We start from the raw sequence: 25976 nt of genomic DNA on the forward strand, positions 1-25976 counted from the left end.
AGTCTTTACATTTTTACATTTATCAGTACATTGTCTGTATTTTCTTGGCACCATTCTCTAGGAGCAGTAAGAAAATTCTCCATTTTTCAATTTTTTTTAGTTTCCGTCCTAATTTTCTAGGGCTGCTGTAGCAAAGCAACAAGATGTGATGGTTTAGAGCAACAGAAATTTATTCTTTCAAGTTGTTGGTGGGGCCATACCTCCTGTGACTTTTTTAGCAGAGGATCCTTCTTGCCTTTTCTAGCCCCTGAGAGCTCCAGCATTCCTAGGCTTTGGCAGCATAACCTCAGAATTTGCTTCCAGTGTCACATGCTTTTCCTCTGTGTATTTCTGTGTCTCTTTTCTTCTTATAAAGTCATCAGTTATATTGGATTATGTCCCACTCTAATGATCTTATCTTAAATTGATGACATCTTCCAAGATCCTTCTTCCAAATAAAGTCATTCACAAATACTGGGGTTTTGGAGTGTTAATAGTCCTCCAGATATGGAAATTTAAGAAGCAGAAAGTGAGGCAAGAAGGAAAATAGTTGCCTAAGACACTTAATTTATCTAACTTCAAATTGCCAGCCTATGATAATAATTGTAATGTGTACTACTTATAATACCTTTATTAATATTATTATTTTATTTTGTTTTTTCTCAAGAAATCTGTTATTTCATTTGACTCCTACAACAAACCATGAACTCTCACAAATAAGGGAGGCCAATATGATCGTGTCTTTTATTTTCTTAGTAATGACAAAAGGTTCTGTCTACTTTATTAATAATCAGACATCTCGCTTTTCAGGGTTATGTCCTTCTCGCCCATGAATTGTCAAACACCACACAGTTGACAGTATTTGAAAGGAAGGGGTCAATCCAACTCTTATATGGAAGTGGGGAGAACACTGGAGGCTTCAGGCAAGGTTTTTTCTTCTTTCTGCCACACGGTGTCACTGTTGAGAATTGGTGCTACTCTAACTGGTGATGCTGACCCCCCCCCCCCCAGAACCTCGTGGATCTTTGTAGATGGAGGGTCTCTTCTCTTAGACCCAGTTAGCCTAGAGGACTCTGCAGTTGAGCAAGTTTGCATCACTGAGCCTTAATTTTCAGGCCCTACCATCATTCTCAGGCTATAATCTGGTCCCAAGAAGGTTGTTGAGCCTAACAATGCATTCATCCAGAACCCTTGCCTTCCCCTCCCTCCTTGGAGATGCCTTGCTCAGTCTTCACAGGTCACCTTGTCTCCAAGGTTAAGGTTTCTTGGACTCATCCTGCTCAAAGACACAAAGAAGGGTTTGGAGAGTGTATCATAAAGAAACCTAGGAATCTGGACTTGGAATGCACAGATGGAAGCCCTGTCCTCAACTAAAGCCCTGCCCTGTGCCACCTTGCTTTCTGTTCACTCTCAAAGTCACATGCTGAACCTCCCATGGGCTTTGAGAGGGCTGTGTAAGAATTGGCTCAGCAGCTCTCCACTTTTAGGATCCTGAATCTCATTCCTATTTCCCCAAGGATATCTTTCTTACTCAGATCTGCCAATTTTTCCATTTTAGGAAAGGTTCCTGGAGAACCTTTCCATACTCTATAAAGTTATATTCTGTAATTGCCAGCTACAAAGGGTCTCATTATATTTCCACGTTGTCAACAAAAGAACTAGTTGCCCTATTCCTGCCCTTCTGAACACAGCAACCCAAAATGACCCAAAATGTTCTTCTCCATATTCTAATGGGGTGGAGGTAGCTTCTCTCCTTAAATTTCAGATGGCTTCCTCCTACTTTAGCAGGGCCCCTTGTGCTGTAAAGATAACAATGTTTCTTTATGTGTGGCAAACTGTCTGAAGCCAGTTTGGCCACTCACAACTGTTAAGTTTGGGAAATTGGAAGCGGATGGAGTTATGTGTCTCTTTCCCCACAACTTCACTAAGCAATGGAAAATAAGTCTTGCACTATATCTTGCCCTTTATGCAAATATTTATTAGCAGGCAGACACTAAAAACATCATACAGCCTGTTCTCTAAGCTAGGTGAAGTCCTAGTCCTGTCCTTGCAGGGACTCTGACAAAACTTGGCAAGAAAGAAAGAAAGAAAGAAAGAAAGAAAGGGAAAGAGAGAGAGAGAGAAAGAAAGAAAGAGAGAGAGAGAGAGAAAGAAAGAAACAAAGAAAAGAAAGAAAGAAAGAAAGAGAAAGAAAGAAAGAAAGAAAGAAAGAAAGAAAGAAAGAAAGAAAAGAAGAAAATCCTTCCATTTGTGAAAGAAGCTGATCTCACCACTGCTGCCAGAGACTGTGATCCCCTAAATCTAAGCCCTCCGACAGCTGAGTTACTAGTTACAACAAAGACAGGACACCCACAAATCCTAAAATATTTAGTATCAGATCTTTACAAAAAAACATGTTGACCCCTTGTCTAAAGCTTTTCAAGCTCTCTGTGTTAGAGGGCTTGTTTTTTTTTTCTTTGTTTCTAATTCCCAATCTGTAATGGGACAATGCTTTTAAGCACAATAGAAATGAATTTTTATAAAACATAAAAATACAAAAGTATGAGGCCTGATTTTCTTTAAATGTTAGGTTCCACAAACAAAATTACTCTGTCAAATTGCTAAGGACGTCTTTCAAGTGCTTACTCTTGATGTCTGTACCTACTGCAGACTGAGTCCTATTTGCAGATGTGCTCTATCGAGCCTGTGGACGGCGCTTTGAGAAGCTTGAGGGTTAGAGGTGCACAGTCAGCTTCTGGCATTTCCATAGCAGCTCTCCCAACCTGCCTTCGGACAGCTTGTTTAGTTGCACGACAACGAAACCTAGGAATTATAAATGTTTCCTCGGTATAGGATGCCATCACTCTTTGGTAAGATACTTCTTTCAAGAACTTCAGCTGATGTTTTATTTACCACTTTCTCATCACAGCTGCTAGTTTCCATCTGCCTTCTCATTTCAGAAATGTATGCAGCCAACACTGCTACTTTGCATTAAGTGGTGCTCACTAACTTACTCCTGAGCTTTCAATTTTAAATATAGTATCCATGCTCACACTGCTGAAGGAACAGAACCCCCAAAGGGTATCACTCTGCATACAGGAAGAACTCACTAAAGTTTGTTGTCTAATTGACATGCAGAGAAAATGAAAGACTCCAGAAAAAAAAGGTACAGGAACACACTTTCCAAACTCCCGCTGGAAAAATTACCTGCAGTCTAGGAAAATAAAAAGCCTCCGACTCCCTTTTATTAGCTGATGTCATGTTGCTAGGCGACAAGCTCTCACTAGCTCTTGGCTTGTGTCTGCAGCCAGGATCTTAGGAGTCAGGCTTGTGTCTCTTAAGTCCCTAAGAGTCCTCAGCTAGGACTCCTGTCTCTTCTACCTCCTGGTCACTTTTTTTTTTTTTGGAGACTGCCTGATTCTGGGATCCTAGCAGGATCCCTCACTGACAGCCCGCCCAACAGAGCTATGACCCTTAGGAATCACAGGTGGGAGAAAACTTAACAGGACATCTGCCCCTGTGTTTGGAGCCTCGAAGAAACACTGCAGGCCATCACACTGCACTGTGGGCTGACCAAATGCTTTCATGCAGACCTCTTGGAATCTCAAATGTGTGCATGAAACAGACTGAGAGTATATACAGGACAGGGATAGAAAGCACATTGGGTCAGAGAGTAGCACCCCCTGTCAGCACACAACTGTTCTCTACTTTTTACTCTTCAAGGGCATGAATAGAGCTGTCCATCATTATAGAGAATAAGTTCCCAAAGCCCAGAAAGTGGGCATTTTTGCATTATCTGTAGAGCACACACCACTAGGTAGGCACATAAATAAATGTTAAATATTAATAAATGTTACTTTCTGAGACATAAAAGAACAGAAGAAGGGTCAGCTGCCAAGTAAAGTTGCCATAATAACAGTCAGTGAATTTCAATAATATGTTCCATTTATCACCATATATAAGAACAGGAAAAAAAAAATGTCCAGGACCTTCCATCAGCACATCACAGTTCTGAGCATTAAATTGGCCCAAATGAGAAATCCAGGAGACAGAGGGAACTGAAATCACATAATTTTCCTGATGAAGGTCAACGCAGGAACAAGATGAAAGAAACTGCTCATTGCTCTCGTAAAATGCAACTATTCATTGAGGGCTCACAGTGCACCAGGCCACTTATAATGAATCCGGACAACAGTTAAATAGTAACTTAAACAGTTACTTAAACAGTTAAGGTAAGTAAACCTTTTCTCACTTCAAAAACAAGGACGTGTTGGCTCAATTAAGCATCTTGTCCAAGTTTGAGTTTTTAAATGGCATGGGCAGGATTTGAACCTGGATCTGTTTTTGTTCATTCTCTTCCTACGAATTGCAATGCCTCTATCAGTGCCTCCTTGGTGGTGAATCCTAGTGCTCAGACAATTACAGGGTCTTAAAAAATATAGCTGGAGTTAGAAAATAAATAATAAAAACTTCTTGACCACCAATATCTGAGACGATGATAAAGAGGAATACTCAGGCTTTCAATAGCAAGTGTCAAATGGAGATGGGGTGAGGGTGGGAGGAAGGACTAGGGAGACTACAGAAAATGCATCAACAGGAATATGAAACTCTTTGAAGCTTTTTGTGCTTGTTTCTCAGTCTCAACTGGCATTTAAACTGTTAAATATACTAAAATAATAGCTTCTAAGAATAGATTCAGTACATGGTATTTTCAAGTTATGTTGTACTTGTACATCAAAGGGTAAACATATCAAGCTAAATTATTCAGTGAGGATTTAGTATTCATCTCTTGCTGCTGAATAATGAGGAAATGAGAACATGGTTTATCATTTTCTATTACAATAGAAGAGAAAGCTATTGGCAGAATCCCTGAGAAGTGTCTTTCGTAGGTCACTAGCCTTTAAATATTTTGGACCATCAAGCAAGAAGCAAATGCTTATGAAGTATCAATTATATATGGTGACTTTTGTATGGTACACTTTTTTTGCTCCCATCCCACTCTCCGTTCTTTGACATCTTCGCAACTTCTTTTGCTGGCTTCTACCCTAACCAATTTTCAAATGTTGACATTGCTAAGAGACTTTTCTCTTCTTGTATATTCTTTCTACCTTTCAGCTACACAGATGGGTTTAATTATTACCCACTTATACGACCTCTAGCCATAGGCAAAATATTTCCAAATTTGTATTTGGAGTTCATACCCTGTTTTTCCTGAATTCCAGGTACAAATACATTTCCCTAATCAGCACCTCTACTTTAATGTCTCCCAGGTGCCTCAACTCAACGTATTCTAAGATGAATTCAGATTCTTTCTTTCTGCCTTCCCCCACAAATGAAAATGAAAAATGCAGCATTCTGAAACATGGATGCAGTGAAAGCAGTGCTCAGAGGAAAGTATTAGCTGAAAATTAAACAAAAAGAAGGATCTCAGAACAACAACCTAATTTATACTGTAAGGAACTAGAAAAAGAAGAGTTAATTAAACCCAAAACTATCAGAAGGAAGGAAAAAATGAAGATTAGAACAGAAATAAATGAAATAGCATATAGGAAAACAATAGACTGAACTGACAAAACCAAAAGTTAGTTCTTTGAATAGATTAATAAAATTAACACATCTTTAGCTGAACTAAGAAAAAAAGAGAACATATAAATAACCTAAATCAGAAGTGAAAGTGAGGACATTACTATAGTCCTACAGAAATAAAAAGGATTATAAAAGAAGGCTATGAACAATTGCTCACCAACAAATTAGATAACAACAAAATAGATAACCTAGATGAAATGGAAAAATTCCTAGAAATACACAAATTACCAAAACTGACATAAGAAGAAATAGACCTATAAAAAGACCTATAATAATTAAAAGACTGAATAAAAAAAATTCCAGTGAGATCTACAGTTTCATCTACATTTCTGTCTTTCTGGATGGCCCTAAAAGGTTAAAGGAACACCATCTATCACAGTCTCTGTTCCTGAGACAGCTTTGAGAAAATGCCAGTTGGCATACAGAATGAGGCCAGCACAAGGCCTTGATCCTGCCTCTGGAGGTTGACTGAGGAGAAACACCATTGCTTCGTAGAAGAGGCTGGCACTCTGGCCTCTACTCAGCTGGAAAGTATCCATAGTTCCTGAGCGAGGCAGATGTGATGCCTTTCCTCTACGAACTGTAACTCCAAAAGCAAGGGTCAGCCCGTACCTCCTGGCATGACAAACCTGTATATCTATGGCCAACTGATTTTTTAGAAGGCCAAGACCATTCAATGGAGAATGAATAATCTCCTCAATAAATGGATAGCCATATGCAAAGGAATGAAGTTGGACATTTCAGCTATGCAAAATGAATAAGTTCTGGAGATCTAATGCACAATATGGTAATTATAGTTAGTGACATTGTATCATATACTTGAAATTCGCTAAGAGGGTAGATCCAAAGTGTTCTCACAACAGAAAAAGAAATAAGGAAAGAAAGAAAGAAAGAAAGAAAGAAAGAAAGAAAGAAAGAAAGAAAGAAAGAGTAACTACGTGAATGTGTTAATTAGCCTGATTGTAGTAATCATTTCACAATGTATACAGATATTAATGTACACATATATCATGAACTATTATAGTAGGAAAAGACATAAAAGAACCTTAAATGCATGTTATTAAATGAAAGCAGCCAATCTGAAAAAGCTACACCCTATATGATTCCAAATATACAGCATTCTGGAAAAGGCAGAAATATCGAGAAAGTAAAAAGATCAGTGGATGCCAGGGTTTTGAGGGGAAGAGGTGGGAATGAGTAGGTAGAATGTAGATTTTTAGGGCACTGAAAATACTCTATATGATGCTATAATGATGAATACATTTCATTATACATTTGTTCAAACCCATAGAACATTACAAGAGTAATGTAAGCTATGGGCTTTGGGTGATTATGATGTGTCAATGCAGGTTCATCAATTATAACAAATGTACCACTTTGGTGGTGAAATGATGACAATAGGAGGGGTTATGTATGTGTGGGAGCAAGGGATATATAGGAAATCCCTATACCTTCCTCTTAATTTTGCAGTAAAACTTAAAACTGCTCTTAAAAAGGCATTTAATTTTTTTTTTTTTTTAAAGGAGAGAAAATAGTAACTATGTGAAGTGACAGGGATGTTAGCTTGATTTTGGCAATCATTTCCCTATATATGTATTAGCAGAACACTAAGTTGAATATCTCACATATATACAATTTTCATCAATTATATGTCAATAAAGCTGAAAACCATAAAAATTAACTCAAGATGCATCAGTAACCTGGGGCTCCTGGGTGGCTCAGTCGGTTAAGCGGCCAACTTCAGCTCAGGTCATGAACTCACAGTTCGTGAGTTTGAGCCCCATGTCAGGCTCTGTGCTGACAACTCAGAAGCCTGGAGTCTGATTCAGATTCTGTCTCCCTTTCTCTCTGCCCCTCCCTTTCTCTCTCTCTTTCTCTCTCTCCCTCTCTCAAAAATAAACATTTAAAAAAATGCTTAAAAAAAAAAGGATGCATCAGTGACCTAAATACAAGAACTAATAACATAAAACTCCTAAAAGAAAACACAGAAGTAAATATTTATCACTTTGGATTTGGCAATAGATTCTTGGTTATGAAACCAAAAGCAACAAAAGAAAAAAAAACATAAATTGGGCTTTGTCAAAATTAAAAACTTTTATGCATCAAAGGACATAATCAGGAAAGTGAAAAGATAACCAACCAAATGGGAGAAAACATTTTCAAATCATACATTTGATAAGGGTCAAGTGTCCTGAATATATAAAGAACTCTTACAATTCAACAACAAAAAGATAAAGAACCCAATTTAAAAATGGGCAAAAGAATTGAGACTTTTTTCCAAAGATATATAATGGCCAAGAAGCACACAAAAAGATGGTCAACATTATTAGTCATTAAGGAAATGCAAATCAGAACCACAATGAGATACCACTTTAGAAAAGGAAAATAAGCATTGGGGAGCATGAAGAGAAACTGGAACCTTCATATATTGTTGGTGGGAATGTAAAATGATCTTGCTAGGACACCTGGGTGGCTCAGTCGGTTAAGCGTCCAACTGCAGCTCAGGTCATGATCTCGTGGTTTGTGAGTTCGAGCTCCACGTCAGACTGTGCTAACAGCTCAGAGCCTGGAGCCTGCTTCAGATTCTGTGTCTCCTCTCTCCTCTCCTCCCATGCTCATGCTCTGTCTCTCAATAATAAATAAATGTTAAAAAATTTTTTTAAAAAATATATAAAATGATGATGCTGCTGTGGAAAACTGGCAGTTCCTCAAAAGGTTAAACATAAACTTACCATGTGACAGATACTCCATCCCTAGATATATGCTCACAGAATTGCAAACCATTCTCAAACAAATACTTACCCACCTATGTTCATAGCAGCTCTATTCACAATAGCTTAAAGGTAGAAATAACCCAATGCCCATCAACAGATGAATGAATAAGTGAATTGTGGTGTATACACGCAATAGAGTAATTGCATGAATAAAGTACCGATACATGCTACAACATAATGGAACCTTGAAAACATTTTGCTAAGTGAAAGAAGCCAGACACAAAAGATTGCTTATTGCATGATTCTACTCATATTAAATATCCAGAATAGATAAGTGCTTAGAGACAGAAAGCAGCATGGTGGTTGCCAGGGGCTGGGAGGGCGGCAATAGGGAATGACAGCTTAATAGGTATGGGTTTTCTTATGAGATGATGAAAATATTTTGGAACTAGACATAGGTGATGGTTTGTACAACATTGTGAATATACTGAAGGCCACTGAATGTACATTTTAAATGGTTAATTTTATTTTATGTGAATTTTACCTCAATTAAAAAAAAACAAAACCACTGGTATCATATAAGACCAAGAAGATAATCAACAGAATCTTCCTTCTTTCCCAAACTTCATTTAGAGTCAATAACTCAGTTATTATACCTTATATGATAGTAAAATTTTAAATGCTTCCATCATCTTGAAATAAATACATGATTAAAGAAGCTAATTTAAATATTTTAATTGCATAGTTAGGTCTTCCTTTATTAATTGAATGGCTCGTTGACAAATTATATTTCTTTTAACCCACAGAATCAGGAGATTTTTGATGTAGTTTAAATTAAGATGATAGAAAGCCTAGTATCTTAGATTTCTTGGCATGTCACACATCTTCCATTTGTTTAGTTTTGTTTCGTTAGCAAGCCAAAGAAAAAGTAATTTTTCTTTTTGTCCTTTCTTTTGTTAGAGTGAAAGTAAAAGTAAAATAAAATGATTCAAGGAAAACAAATGTAATGGCATACAAACTGAAAACTTGTAACTTTTATACATCTTATCTCCCTTACTAATAAAAGTTATAAAAATATTCACAGTAAAAACACATTTCACTGCAATCAGCAAAGGAAGTGAGTGCTTTCTTTGGTATCTTGATTAGACGGTTTTAAATGGAAACATCTACAATGGGTTTTCTTATTTTTTTTTTATTTAACTATAGTTGACACAATGGGTTTTCTTTAAATATTACTATTCACAATGTTCTCTACAGATGAACTGAGACCAGGTGCAATAAAAGTATTAATACAATCCTCCTACAGCCCCTGAGTGTTATTTTCATAGTCAGTATGTGGAGTCCTATACCATTCTTTTTTGAATGTTGTATATTATTTATGACTTAAATTATTTAAACTTCCAACAATAATAAAGGAAGGTGAGAGAGACACAATAACAATATGCACGGATCAAAAGGGAGTGAATTATGAACTACAAATCCTTAGATCTTGTCTTAGTTTGGAGTCCCCAAAGCAGACCCCAGAAAGGTTTGGATGCAGTTAATTCATTTGGGCATGAGCCGAGGAAGGCAGTGAGGGAGTTAGGAGGTTAAGACATGAACGGGAGAGTGGTCATAAACCGGCCATGTGAATGAACCGTTATTACTGAAGGCAACTGGAAGTAAATCTGAGAACCCTCTGAGAGACTGTAGTGCCTTCCTCCCAGTTTTCCCTCTGAGATGTGAGAAGGCTGGGATATTTGTCCACCAGTCCCCTACCATCCTCATCCTCTTTAGGTTGGGCACTGCTCCTGGCTATTGACCGTTTCTGTCTGAACCGAAAAGAACTGAGCACGCTTCCACAGCTAGAGAACACCTGTAGGCAGAGACACCAGAAGCTGTCTATAGGGTCAGGAGCTGTCTGCAGGAGACCTCTGGGGTGTGCCAAAGGGATACTAGCAGGACACTGTTGCAGGCTGAGTTCTCCTGGAAGCGGACTCTGACATGACGTATAATGTGCAGGAAGTTACCTAATCAGTGTCCTGGGGATCAAAATTAGGAATGCAAAGAAAGGGAAGCACCATTAATCAGAGGGCAAAGTCAAGCTTCCAAGATGTAACATATTTAACTTAGACATAGAATGAGAGCAAAGTCTACCTAGAAGAGTGAAAAATCTTTACCACAGGATATTCTTAAAAGAATATGGCCAAATAGAGGATTTTTCTACCTTTCTGTTAATGATAAATTGTAATCTATGGCAACTTGCCCCATTATCAAGTGTACTCAAATGCAAATAGTTAACATACAAAAGCAAGTAAAAATTAATTTATAACACTCCTTATATGTTACTAATTGACTTAATTTTAAATTCTTCAAGTTAAAACGATGAACTATTTATTTTAAATGATGAACCTTTCAACACAATGTGTGTCTTAGAAACATTAAATTAATATATGGTCCCCATACCACTCATTGGTGCCTTTCTAGGTTGCATATGCATTGGAATAAAAGTGGAGCACGTAAAATACACATTTACATAGATTTTCAGACCAAGGATTGTGTCAATGTGGAGCAAATTTTAATGTGCCAAAGAGAGGCTCCTGGGTGGCTTAGCCGGTTAAGCGTCCGACTTCGGCTTAGGTCATGATCTCATGGTTTGTAAGTTTGAGCCCTGCATTGGGCTTTGTGCTGATGGCTCAGAGCCTGGAGCCTCCTTCAGATTGTGTGTCTCCCTCTCTCTTTGCCTCTCCCCTGCTCACACTCTGTCTCTCTCTCACAATAAATAAATAAATAAATAAATAAATAAATAAATAAATATTAAAAAAATCAATGTGCCAAAGACTTCATTTGGCATATTTAATTTTCAGATATAGTAATTCTTTAAAAAAAAAAGCTTTGCTGGCGGGTACAATGAACACACTTAAAATTGCATATATTTAACGTACACAGTTTGATGAGTTTGGACATAGGCATACACCCATGAAACTATCACCACAATCAGTCATAGACACAATAGACACATCTGTCATATCCAAAAGTTTCCTTGTACATGTTTTTTTTTGTTTTCTTTGTGGTAAGGATGTTTAACATGAGATATACCCTCTTAAAATTGTTTAAGTGCCTAATAAAATATTGTTAACTATAGACACTATGTTGTACATCCACCCTACATGTGTCCATCATCAGATGAACAGATTTTTAAGAGTGGGTTGTACATACAATGGAATATTATTCAGCTTTTAAAAAAGAAAGAAATCCTGCAATTTCCAAAAAAAAAAAAAATGCTGGTATTCTTACCACCACCTCCAGGGATTCTGATTAAATAAGTCTGAACAAAGTGCAATTAAATAAATATTTCACATCATTCTCAGTCAGTATCCCAGGTACCAAAGCCATGAAACACTGAGTTAATGGAATGTTTAGAAGAGCTAATCATTTTTATAGACAAGGAAAAGAAGAGTTCTACGTGGAAAGTAGGATAACAATTATAATCCTTATTTTTAAAAATATAATTCATATTCAAAAAGTTTAAGAGATGTGTCCATGGTTATACAGACAGTAAATGGAGTAAATGAAATCAGGAACTAGATCTCTGGGCTTTAAATTCTATTCTCTTTCAAATATACCACCTTGACTGTCAATTTAAAATTACTTCTTACTATGGATCACATCAATGTACAATTAAATTCAAGTTGAAAACGACCAGAGAAGAATATTTTACCAATTAGTAATGGAGAAAGGCATGTAGCAAGCTAGAAAAAAATGAAAAGTCAGTTCTAATCAAGCCAACATCCATGGATCCATTCTCAAATTTCATAGCCGAGCAAGGCTGGCTGTCTTGGAGGGGACCCGAAAGAGGCTGAGATCTTTCTCCATAAGATGGGCAGAGAAACAATGCAGTGACTTAGCTGAAATTAATAACAAAGTCTTCCAGCCGCAGAGGTTAGTACCATGCTGTGAAAAGCTATTTTCTTTTCCAAATATCATTTCACAGCATAGTTTGTGATCCTTAAATTTTATGTATTTTAATGAATGTTACAAACTATTATAGTTTCACATAATTTTTTATTCTGCTCATTTTCTTTATGGCTATCCTCAAGTCAAAAGGATTTAACAGGGATTTAAGAGAAAACAAACAAACCAAGATTTTTAATAAAACAGTTATAAATGAAATGCAATGTTTTTTTATGTGTATTTATTTTTGAGAGACAGAAACAGAGTGTGAGTGGGGGAGGGGTAGAGAGAGAGGGGGACACAGAATCCCAAACAGGTTCCAGGCTCTGAGCTGTCAGCACAGAACCCTACGCGGGGCTCGAACTCAAGCTTTGAGATCATGACCTGAGCTGAAGTCAGATGCTTGACTGACTGAGCCTTCCAGGCACCCTGAAAATGCAATGTTTTAAGCCCTATACTTCTTTACACCAAGTCAGGATGTCATGCTGAACACTCTCTTGCACCTGTGAGAGAGAGACTCTCAGCCAGAAGAGAATCTTAGGGTATATGTAGCCAAGTGTCAAACAGAAGGGCCTGAACACTTCACCCTGGCAGGACTCTGTGTTTCCAGTCTCCCACAATGAACACTGCAACAGCATTGCCTCCAGGACGCATAAGAGCTAAAGAGGAAAAACCCTGCTCTAAACATTTCACACTGACCTTTTTCAATAAATTAAAATCTGCTTTTCTGTACACTGACTGTATTTCTAGTAAAGATTTCAAAAGGGCAGAGAATCAAAATTTTTCTTTCTCTTTCTCATATACCAGTAAAATGACTTTATTTATTTCTTTATTTTTTAAGTAGGCTCCATGGTTGAACTCACGATCCTGAGATTAAAAGTTGCATGTTCTACCAACTGAGCCAGCCAGGTGCCCCACCAATAAGACGAGTTTAAAAGATTTAGATAATCAAACAAATTGATACTAAATACTTTAGTGTCAGGTACAAAGAATAAGCTCCAGAAATACTGTGGTTAAGATAAAAAGATACAAGAGAAAATTTTTCAATAATTTTAAATGTCTAGATTTTGGTCATTTTCATGATTCTTTCATGCTATTATTATATATTTGCTGGGACATTTAAAACATAAAGAGAGTGTATCATCCATTTCAAGAATAATCTGGCATAGAACAAAGAGGCAACAAACCACAGGTGATAAAGACAATTTAAACTGTGGAATTAAATGCATTCGTATACAATGAAATGGCAAACACCAATGCTTGAAATGAGGGCTCTGGGGAAGAAAAAAGTTTCGAGCAAATTCTGTCTTGAAAGCCCATTACAAAGTGAGCTGCTAATAAAAGGGGACCATGTGCTATTCAGCTTATATCCTTAGTACCTGGAACATAGTACCCAATGTTTGCTCAATATCTGTTATCTCTAAGGAGAAAAGCTAGGTTTTGTGTATCTAGAAATAGGAAAATCTCCTAAGTCCAACTTTGGCCGAGGTTGTAGATTGTAGGCTTTTGGAAACATCCTTCAAAAATATACTAACACATTTCCATATTTTCATAACTGATGTTCAAAACATTATAGTGAATCATACAGGATATCATGGACTTATGGTCCAAAATTAGAAATTTATCTCTTATTACATTAGAAGATGAAAGACAAAGGGAATCAGAAAGAACAAAGAAATTTAGTGTGAAGGAATGGAGAAAGAGAAGAAACAAAGAGAAATAAAAAGTTAAAAATCATGGAATACAAATAAAATATACATAAAATAAAAACTCATAAATTGTTAAGCAGGGACTGAAATAATAATATGATTTTATGAGTTAAACTTAAACCAATTTTTAAAACTGGCTTTATCTATGGTAGAGGTTGTTGGAATTATTGAAGGGTTTTCATTCATTTATTCTTAAAGCATCACTATCACTACTGTGTGTATTACTCCCAAATCACTGAAGCCTGAACACTCCTCTGGATATCAGGACCAGGGTTTCAACCCTCAGATGCCTTCCCCAGAAAATCCTACCAGTGTTTTTTTAAACTTAATATGGCTAAAGCTGACATGGTTATCACCTGCCGCACCAAACCTTCATTGTAATGGCATCATTAATATTTCAGGCATATAAGGCTACAGAATCAGGGTCAACTTCACCTTCTCTTTTTTCTTCACATTCAATTAGTTCCGAAGCCCTACTACTTCTGTCTCTACAAACTTTCCCTTAGCTGCCCCCAACTCCCCACCCCCACTGCTTCCATGATCATATTATTCCTGCCCTTGTCCTTTTGGATCTGGACCTGACCGGTCCTGAGACATGCTCCAACTTTTCAGCATTATACCCCTTTCCTTGCCATGCATCAGTATCAAGCACCTCACGTTTTCCCTACACATGCTATGCACGTTCATGCATCAATGCCTTTGCTTTCATTGTTCCTCTGCCTGAAATGTTCTTCCTGAACCAAACTTCTACTAATATCTGAAGTTCTTCCATGTTCTAAGAGTGTAATCTGTATTTTGTCTGCTTTCTTAATCATTTTGATCTATGTTTCTCTTAAACCATTTTTTCCACTCTGCTTTATGATATACTTGCTTTTTAATATACTTATCCCTGCCAATAAATTCTAAGTAGTTAAGGGAAATGATGGTGTTTTTTATGTTTAAATCCCTCAGAGAGCTTTGGAAAGTACTTGACTCCTAGCAGGTATCCAAAAACCATTGATTACTTACACTTTTAACACCAAAGTGGTTTAAAACTAAAGACAGTAGGAAATATGGTTTCCAACAGAAAAGTAGATTTTTCTGGTGAAAGTAAAACAATGATTCTAAAAAATATAATTGTTCACACTGATATTTAAGTCTTAGAAACAAAAGTATCTTATCAAAGATATGAGATTTTATGTACTTATCTTAAATAATCATAATGACTGACATTTATGAAATGCTCTCTATGTGCCATGCACATAGATTCAATTATTTGATCTTTAAAACCATCCCATTCAACAAATGAGCAAACTCATTTAAGATGTGGACATACTAATAATTTTTCCAATGTCTTAAAGATTGTAATCAACAACAAAAGGGTCTGAAAAAAAAGAATAATATAGATATAGAAGAATCACATCATATTTTATTGATTTTTTCTACCAAATTTCTTCAAGTAATTGGTGTTGCTGTAGTTAAGAAACCCACCAATGATTTCCATTGCCAATTGTTCAACATATTCGTGCTGTTTTAAAATAAAAATTTCTGGGGCACCTGAGTGGCTCAGTTTGTTAAGCCTCCAACTTCGACTCAGGTCATGATCTTGCGGTACCTGGGTCTGAGCCCAATGGTGGGCTCTGTGCTGAGAGCTCAGAGCCTGGAGCCTGCTTTCGATTCTGTGAGTGCCTCTCTCTGCTCCTCCCCAACTCGTGTTCTGTCTCTGTCTCTCAAAATTAAATGTTAAAAAATTTTTTAATAATAAAAATAAATAATAAAAATTTCTAAATCATATGCTACACTAAATGTATATTTAACAAATACTACTGCACAGGCCATTTCAAAGTAAAAGTAAGTTTGAAATTTTACAAAATATTATGATAATACAGATGCTTAAGGAAATGTTTGATTCTGAATATAGTTTTCTACTCTTAGATGAATTTCCTGGAGGTCAAAACATAATTTTGGGGGGTCATTTATTTGCATTTTTACCACTGCTTCTTCAGAGTTAAATGCTAGTGCTTGGCTAAAAGGACCCCAAGCATTAAAGTAAAATAAGAATAATGTGAAATGATTCCTTATCTTATAAAAGCAATGCTCACCACTAGCCCACATATAATTCTACATAAGTTCCGTATTTGACTCAAGGCAAACGTCCGTAGCAGAACATTAGACATGGCATTTTTTAAAGAAAGCCCAGGGAGTTTCAACTCTTCCATCAGGCACTAATGGAGGCACGAGTTGTGCCCCAGATTTTCAGTGAAGGGAAATGGAATGAAGAGACAGAGGTTTAATCCAGTCCTGCAATACGATGGCTTCAGCATAACTTAATATTCAATCCCTGTGAGAGAAGCGAGGGGATGAAACTATACACATTTGCACAAGATTGTGATCCTGACGTGACTCCCATCAAGTGTGAACCTCCAACAGCCTGTCATCTTCCAGGGACATGACTCAGTTAAACAATGCGACTGAAGAGGATCATAGTATCACCGTTTCCAGATACTCTTTCATTCTCAGCTTTCTACAAATTCCCATCTTTTTTCTTCATTGCTCATGATTCCACCAACAAAAATAGTTCCTTATAGGAAAGGAGAATTTTTTTCTAGAATGAAAATGGCTGAACTTCACAAACATATAACAACCAGAAGTATTTACCTGAGCTTCACTTTAGGTTTTTATTGCACACCTTAGTAACAGAATCATGTATCAACAAACTATGTGTTTCCTTGGTGTGTAGCATTGCCTTTTTAGTAGGAGTCCAAGAATGTCTGGGAAGCAGCCCGCCAGAATCGTCCTTATAATTGTACATGTTTTACCAGTTACCAAATTCTTTCACACATACTTAGCTTTAGCTTCATAACAACCCTGTGAGGAACAAGGCAACGTTACCATCACTTTATTTTAAGGAGATGCAGAAATTGAAGCTTAAGACATTGTTTCCTTAGGTCTCAGGGATGGTGAGTGTGAAGACACAGGACTAGAACCCACATCTCATTTGTCAAGATTCAAGGATGGTTCTGTAAGTCACACAAACAAGCATGAACTAAAGAGACAGCAGGACGTGTTTATCAAAATGGCAGGCTTAAGTCAGGGAAATATTAAAAAGCACAGAGCTCAAAAGCAAGGCATGGTCTGGTCAGCGTTGGATGATCATATATTTTAAAGTATTTTGACAGTAAGAGGGATATTGCAATATTATGATTATTGTTTATAAGAAATATGTATTTGGTCTTTGTCCCCATTTCATACACAAAGTTCCTAAAACCCTTGGAATTCCCTCTGATGAAGAGTAATAAAGGTGTCTTTTGTTATGTTAATGAGGTGACTTTGGGAAAGCACTTAAAGATGGGGGCTAGTTGCCAGTGGGGCCAACCACGTGATCAGAGGGTTGGAACTTTCACTCACACCTCCCAACCTCCAGGGAGGGAAGACAGTGGCTGGGGGTTGAATTAATCACCAACAGCCACTGAATTAATCAATCTTGCCTATGTAGTAAAGTCTCCATAAAAACCCAAAAGGATGGAGTTTGGAGAGCTTCTGGGTTGGCGAAGATGGGGACGTGTGGGGCAAGTGGCGTGCCTGGAGAGGGTAGAAGTTTGGGCCCCTTCCCACATGCCTTACAAGATGCATCTCCTCCATCTTGCTGTTCCTGAGTTATATCCTTTTATAATAGACTGATGATCTAGTAAGTAAAAAGTTTCTCTGAATTCTCTGAGCCACGCTGACAAATTAATCAAATCTGAGGAGGCGTTTGTGGGAACCTGATTCATAGTCAGTTGGTAAGAAGCACAAGTGACAATTTGCATTTGTGACTGGTGTTTAAGGGGTGAGGCAGTCTTCAACCTGTGGAATCTGATGCCATCTCTGGGTAGGTAGTGTCAGAATCGAGTTGAATTGTAGGACGTCCAATTGGTGTCAGAGCACTGCTTGAATGTGTGTGGAAGCCCCCACTCTACACTTTGGAAATTGAGTACAGGAACTCAAAAAAGGTATGTTAATAATATGCCAAGACAAAAGGTGCTTACCAGGAAATGGGAAACAAATCACTCCAAGCTACAAGATTACTGTGAGTGAACTCTGACAGATAAGTTAGGGTATTTGAGGACAAAATTTCCAAAATGGGAACCCAAAACTGTTCATTATAACTTAAAGTTGATGGAGGTCAGTAAGGAACAAATAGTGAGAGGAGGAAAGAGCAGACAGCCAAAAAGAATTGAACACTGTTTCTGGAGACAGGTAGTAAATGGAGATGCGGAGTATTATAATAAAAACGATTACAATAACATAAATGTCTGCCATTTATTGAGTTTCTGCTAATGCCTCAAAAACCCTGAAACTTACCCATTCCCACTCTTATTTTACACAGGAGATAACTAAAGTTCATAAGGGTTAGGTTATCTACATTCCCTGAGCTAGTAAAAAGCACAAAGTGGATCGGAGCACAGATCAGTCTGAATCTTACAAAATATTTTAACTATGGGGTAAAAAGACCAATACAAAATAAGTTATTATATTTGTGATCTAAAAATCAGGACAGGAACTCAAGAGGCAGCCTGACTGTCAGAGCCAAGAACAAATGAAAGAAAAGGGCTACTAGCCAAGGTCAAACTAGGTCATCTGGAGGCGAGACAGAGTCCGAGACAGGGTCCTATATGTAAAAAAGATGAGTTTGTCGATTTCAATAGGCGAGGTGCTATAGAGCAAAACTCCACTACAGGTTTCAGCTTCATCTCCTGCATCTTTCCTCATCTTAAGGCTTTGATACAACCTATTAACATAGGAGACCTAGTACTGAGAAAAGGGCATTTGAATCCCTGACTCAATATGATACTGCTTCTCCAAGGTGTGAGGTCAAGAGAAGGAAGGAAGGTTCATCTAGAAACAAATGTGAGTATGTAGTGATCTTCGGGGACAGAAAGATGAATAAAATAAGTTGAGTATGGAAGGAGGTTCCTGTCCATAGTAATATATCTGAGCCAAATAAATAAAATACCATGAGAATTTGGGTTAGATTAACAGTGTGATTAGAACCCAGAGTTTTGCCCAGATTGGAGTCTTTAGAGTAGGACTGTGTATAGAGTGGATTCTGTTGATCCCTGCTCTTTAAAAAAAATTTTTTTTTACATTTTATTTATTTTTGATAGACAGAACACAAGTGGGGGAGGGGCAGAGAGAGACAGAGACACAGAATCCGTAGCAGGCTCCAGCTCTGAGCTGTCAGCACAGAGCCCAATGCGGGGCTCGAACCCACAAACTGCGAGATCATGACCCAAGCCAAAGTCAATGCTTAACCAACTGAGCCACCCAGGTGCCCCTGTTGATCCCTGCTCTCAAGTAAAGGGGCACTAAAGTCCAAATCCTTGTCCCAGGATTTGCAGGGCCATGACAAGCATATCTACAGTAAAGGATTAAAATGGACAGCAGGCAAGTCATAATGAGCAGGATTGGGAAATGTGTCCAAAGGTCATCAGATGCAAAGGGGGTACTTTTGAGACACATGTAAATAGACAATGAGCAATTGATGTCATAAACCGGTCTGCTTACCAACCCTAAACCCTCTCAGTTTTTAGTAACGCTTAGTGCACACTTGAAGAGACCATGAGCGTACCATTTAGTAGACATTGTGTTACAGGAAGAGGTATGATCAGAGGAACACCAGCAGGAAAGACCTTGATATCAAGGATGTAATCTCCCATGGCGGATACCCCAGAGCTCCTTAAGATCCTGCTATGGTGGGTGAGGCCTTGGTAATTTCAGTTGGGGATACACTTTCTTGACAGAAGCCTTGAGCGGGACTAATTCTTCCCAAGAACGACGGTATTTGCACATTCTTGGGTAAGGCTGGTCACAGGGAGTATGAAGTGTCTTGTTAACTTCTTACCTCTACATTCACATCTCCTTGATAGTTCGTGGCTCCTCTCTGTGGCCTTATACCTTGTGCCTCATGTCCTCCCCAGAACGGCCCTTCTGGAGCCTGCAGACGACCAGAATAAAGGAGCATTTTTAATTCCTAAAGTGATATTTTTTATGTTAATATTTGTAATATGTCCCACCGATTAGGAGATGCTAACAACAAAACCTTGTTATTCCTTTCCAATTGGCAGTAATTGATAGTGACAAGTGTCATGACTTGCATGAAGGGGCTGGACAATAAACAGCCATATTTTGATCGAGGTAGTAATTACTGTTTCTTTATTAATTCATCAACCACATGGGTCTTTGAAGTGTCCCTGTCTAGTGATGCCATCTCATGTCACTCTCGGTGGGGAAGAAAATCCTGATTGATTTTCTCTCACAGTCACTCAGAATTGTTTCACTCTCTCATGGTCAGTCAGAATCAATTTTAATGTAAGCTCTTAAACTTTATACAGTGAAGGGTGGTAAGGAAAGAGAACTAAAACAAAAAGGATGTTTTCAGACACTGTTGTTGCTGTTGTTTTTATGACATGTCATTTTCCCCTTGGGTTGCTATAGTCCCAGCACCCTTTATCAAGGGGTTCTATCAGGATGTTCAAAGCAGTGTCTCAATCCTATAGAGTATCCTTAAATTTACCTATCTTATCCACGACTATAAAGCCAAGTGAGTATATATGTATAGGGGGTGCATGTATAGGATTTTATACACAGACCTTTCTTGATTAATGGTGGGGCTACATTCAGATAAACCCTCATTAGCCTGTAGTTGGACAAAAAATCATTTAACACAAAGTCTATTTTATAATAGAGTGTTGAATATTTCCTGTAATTTACTAAATACTGTATTGAAAGTGAAAAGCAGAATGGCTGTATGGCTACAGAATGTATGGGCTATAAGTGGATCATAGCTTACTCTCATGGCTGTGTGGCTGATTGGGAGCTGTGGCTTGATGCCACTGCCCAGCATCACAACAGAGCATCATACTGCATATTGCTAGCCAGGAAAAAGGCCAAAATCAAAAACTGGAAGAATGGTTTCAACGGAATTCGTATCACTTTTGCACCATCATAAAGTCAAAAAATCGTTAAGTTGAGACACTGTAAGTTGGGGACCATCTGCATATGTAGATGTACACATCGATATGTATATTTTATACACCCCATGTATCAGGGGAATTATTTAAAATTTAGACTACTTCTAGTTCCTCTAAAAGGAGCAGCATCCAAGAACATTTGTCAAGTTTGGTAATGAGTATGAAAGTGAAATTTAAAGACACCAAAAGAAAATCAAATTTTAGTTCACAGTAGAGTCAGATGCCAAGAGAGGAGATGTGGAGGGGAAGCTTACAAAAGGAAAATGATGGAGCTGACATGGCTAAAGAAACTAACAGAAGAGGGTTAAAGTGACTGGCACTGGAATAGAATTCTAAGGAAAGACAAGACAGTTCTCAGAAATGCCCCGTGTGGATGTCATGCCCTCACCCCAAGCTGCATATCAAAATATTTCTTCCGACATGTATAAAAGCCTCCCGGTGAAGAGTTCTAACAAATGAACTTTTAAGACAAATATGTAAGAAAAACAATCACAAATATAAATACACTTTCATTAACAGGAAAATGCAAATGTGATGTTGTGATTGTTAGTTTTATGTGTTTATTGACCAGGCTAAGGGACGCCTATATAGTTGATCAACATTATTTCTGGGCATGTCTGTGAGGGTGTTTCGTGTTTCTAAAAGAGATCAGCATTAGAATCCATTGACTGAGTAAAGAAGATCACTCTCACCAGGGCAGGTGGACATCATCCAACCCCTTGTGGCCCTGAATAGAACACAAGGGTGTAGGAAGGGTGAATCTGCTGTTTGCTTGAGCGGGACATCACCTTTCCTGCTCTAGGACATCACTGAATTACACAACTGGCTTTCCTGTTTCTCCAGCTCGCAGATGGCAGATTATGGAATTCCTCAGCTTCCGTAACTGCATGATGCAATTCCTATAAATGCATACACACATGCATCTGTATACATTATACATATGTCACAACTATATCTGTATCTGTATATACATTTATATTTGTGTATAACTATTCTGTGTAGGTTCCTATTGGTTGCTTCTCTAGCGAAACTTGGCTAATACAGATGTGCTACAACTTAGTGATATTGGTAATAATCCATTTATTCCACTATATATAGACACTACCTCTTTTTTATCCATTCACCTATAGATGGACACATGGGTTGCTTCCATATCTTGGCTCTTATAAATAATGCTGCAATAAACATAGGGGTGCATATATCTTCTCAAATTAGTGCTTCCATTTTCTTTGTGTATACCCAGTAGTGGTATCATATGGTAATTCTACTTTTAATTTTTTGATCAATCTCCATACTGTTTTCCATAGTGGCTTGCACCAGTTTGCATCCCAGAACTAATGTTTCTAAGCACAATGTCACACTATTTCTACTAAACTGCATTGTGCATGATGCAATCCCCTATACTTGAGACTATCTGCATCTATTCACCTGAATTATAGAACTTTCTGGCAAAATAAAGGCTATTACCCCTTTGAACTTTGGCTAAGTTTCCTTAGTATGCAGTGTAAGGAAATCTTGGTAATACTTCATAGACATCTATCAAACTACTGAGCTTTACTTTATTTGTTTTTAGAAATTGGAAACAACTATTTTAGTGCCTATTATTTAGAGCCTCTGTTAAAAATACCATCCCCTCCAACCCACTCAAAATATATATTCCAAATCATAGTATTTAGTCTTTAGCTAGGCATATGCAGGAATACACAAGTGTATATCTAAATTAATTACAGTTAAGAATTTGATAAAACGTCGAGCCCTGTATGCTTGAAGTCATAACAAAATAACCCCTCAAAATCATGGTTTCAGAGGTACATAAGTTAAAGCTAAATACATTGTCACTATTTGTGAATATCAAAATTAATTCCATTATGGTGTTCTATTTCTGAAATCACAGAACCATCCTCTGAGAATATGACAGCAAAATAATAGATTTTATATCCACAAATGATTCATCTTGCCATAACAGTGGATTAAAGTGAAGGAGATCTATGTGGCATTTATTACAACCATCAATCATTGAGATTATTGCTAGCTTTCCCATATTTAACCATTGTCACTTTTCTTCTATTTCCATGGTTCTCTAACTTGAATGTCAAAATATTAACCTACAGATTCCCAGGCACAACCCCCAAATATTCTGATTGTAGGTCTGGCATGAAGCTTTGATAAATAGCCAAGATAATTCTTAAAATAGCCGAAATGATTCTCATACAGCTTATCTCTGCCTCACACTTGAAAAGATAGTGCCTCATTTAAATATTAGAATAATCTGTCCCTTATTTTGTTTTTGGTAAATGAAAAATAAGCTTTTTATTTACAAAGATTATTCCAACAAATATTTAATGGAAAACTGACAATATAGAAAAATAAAAGAACAAGAGACAATAATTGTTACCTATTATCTGTTAACTCCTTGGTAAATACGTTTCTGGAGCTTTCTTCTATTAATATATGATATGATTATTTATGTATTCTACATTTATAGTATATTCTATATTCTACTATTTGTGTATTCTTTTGGGTTGTTTCCAGTTTCACATGTCAACATTTGGCTTCCTTTATTTTTAATTTTGTCTTTGTTTTTTTTTTTTTAATTTTTTTTTCCAACGTTATTTTTGGGACAGAGAGAGACAGAGCATGAACGGGGGAGGATCAGAGAGAGAGGGAGACACAGAATCGGAAACAGGCTCCAGGCTCCGAGCCATCAGCCCAGAGCCTGACGCGGGGCTCGAACTCACGGACCGCGAGATCGTGACCTGGCTGAAGTCGGACGCTTAACCGACTGCGCCACCCAGGCGCCCCTTGTCTTTGTTTCTTAAATTCCTATGGAATCCTGTTGATCCGTTTCAAGTTCACTATCTCTTCCTTTGGTGTGCACCACTAGGGCTTATATAGAAGTTGTTGCAGATAATGTTCTATAGTCACCCCTTAATTTGTTGTTAATTATGTTGTTCAAATCAGAAAATTTAAACGTCAGATTTCTTTACTGGCTTTTTCTTTGTCTTTTCAATCACTGAGAAATTCATGCTAACCTACCCTATTCTGATTTAGATTTGTCAATTTTGTATTTTTGTCCATTGTGTTTTCTATATTTTGAGACTACTGTAATTAGGTGCTGACAAATTATAAATTGTGATGACTCACTGAAATGAAATTCGATCATTATTGACTCTCTTCATCTCTGATAATGCTTTCTGGTTTTAATTCTATTTTGTCTATGAATCTAGATAAATCGGCTTTATTTTAGTTAGTTTAGTTTGCACAGCTATCTTTTCCATTCTTTTAACTTAAATGTTTCTCTGTCCTAACAGTTTATATGTGTCTCTTCCAAATAACATTTTATTTTTTAACGTTTTCTTTCAATATTTATTCATTTTTAAGAGAAAGAGAGAGGCAGAGTGTGAGTGGGGAGGGGCATAAAGAGAGGGAGACACAGAATCCGAAGCAGGCTCCAGGCTCTGAGCTGTCAGCACAGAGCCTGACGCCGGGCTGAAACTCATCAGCTCGTGAGTTTGTGACCTGAGCCAGTCAGGTGCCCCTCCAAATAATATTTTAGCTGAATCAAATGAAATTGCAATGCCTATGGTCTGAAAATTATCAACCATTAGCAATTTCATATGATTTAATCTCATGTTTGTATTTTTTTTTTTTTTACTATACAATTAGACAATATTTGTCTTTTAACTGGAGCACTCAATCCTCTTTCTTTTAATATAGAGTACATCATGTGGCTTTTAGTCTGCTAACCTATTTTTTGCTTTCCATTTATCACACTTTTCTATTTCCTCTGCTCTTCTTTTAAATACATTTTTAATATTTTAAATTTGTTCTCTTTTTGGAAGTTATATATGCAATTCACCTGCTTTTAATTCATAGTCTATGAATTCCTACATGTATTCCTAATTTATAAAGTTTAATGTTAATCAGTATGTTGGCCCTATTCTTGGACAAATTCCTAACAACAGTTTCTTTGTACTCCCTTCTCAACTAATTGTTATTTTTAAATTTATTTTAGTTCTTTTTTAAGAAACTTCAGGTCATCATTATTTTTACATACAGTTAATATTCATTTATATATGTCAACATATTTACCATCACTGCTGTGTTCTTTCCTATTCTTAGATTTCTGACTTCCATCTGAGATAATTTTCCTTCTGCCCAAAGCAGATTTTTAAATTTCTCTTGAAATTGTCTGTCTGGTTGTTTGTTTTTCTTGCCTCCATTGTGGAAAATACTTTTCTCAGTATGGAACTCAAAGTTGGAAATTATTTTCTGCCAGTACACTGATATTTTTATTTCACTGTCGTTTGGCTTTCTTTATTACGAGCTATATTAGAAACTAGTTCCATAAATTCTTACCATTTTGTGAAGGTTTTCATACTTTGAAGGTGTTTAAAAAAATTTTTTGTCAGCTTCATAGATGTCCCTAGTGGGAGGGTTGTTCATAATTTTCATTACTGAAAATAGCAATTTGAGCCTTTCACTTTTTACTCTATTTAAATACCATTTAAACATTTATTCATGTGTTATTTACATGCTAAAAAATACCAAAGTTACCTGTAATATACTTTTTAGTCTGAATTCCACTGTATAGTAAATTTTGGCTTATTTATTAATGTTTTAATTTTTTTGTCATAATTTTTTAATAAGTAATAAATACAGAACATCTTGTAGGTGAATCTCTAAGTTCATGCTTAATTATTTCCTTAGGATAAATTTCTAGAACTTAATTGGTTATGCCAAAGGATTTGTACCATTTTAAAGCTTTTGGTATATATTGTTCATATCCTCCTATTAATATTCCCAACAGTATGCAAATTTCCCCCACACTTTCTATAACACTGGATTTTATAAATGTGCTATATCTGCAGTAGTTTTTATAGTTTTAATAATTTAGGTCTTTCACATGAAGAGAATACATTCTGGAGAAATTAATAATTAATTAATAATTATGCTTTTTAAAAAAGAATGTAAATGTACATAAGAGTTTGCTTTAGGCCAAATTGTAAATTAGGAAATTCCATGAGGTTGCCCAAATTATTTCATGTGCTAGAATATTATCGTACAGAATACTACTTGAAATA

At 36.9% G+C, this 25976-nt stretch overlaps 1 long non-coding RNA gene across 1 annotated transcript in view; it reads right to left on the reverse strand.

Annotated features, from left to right (window-relative positions):
• LOC128775585 (uncharacterized) overlaps positions 1–25976 on the reverse strand; it is a 231064-nt gene that overhangs the window by 121769 nt on the left and 83319 nt on the right. Inside the window, exon 3 of the long non-coding RNA XR_008420403.1 lies at positions 19764–19856. This is a non-coding gene — a long non-coding RNA (uncharacterized LOC128775585). The remainder of the gene's footprint in view (positions 1–19763; positions 19857–25976) is intronic.

The sequence above is a fragment of the Panthera pardus genome, unplaced genomic scaffold (genome assembly GCF_024362965.1).
Source record: "Panthera pardus isolate Hobbes unplaced genomic scaffold, ASM2436296v1 HiC_scaffold_8, whole genome shotgun sequence".
NCBI classification, from domain to species: Eukaryota; Metazoa; Chordata; class Mammalia; order Carnivora; family Felidae; genus Panthera; species Panthera pardus.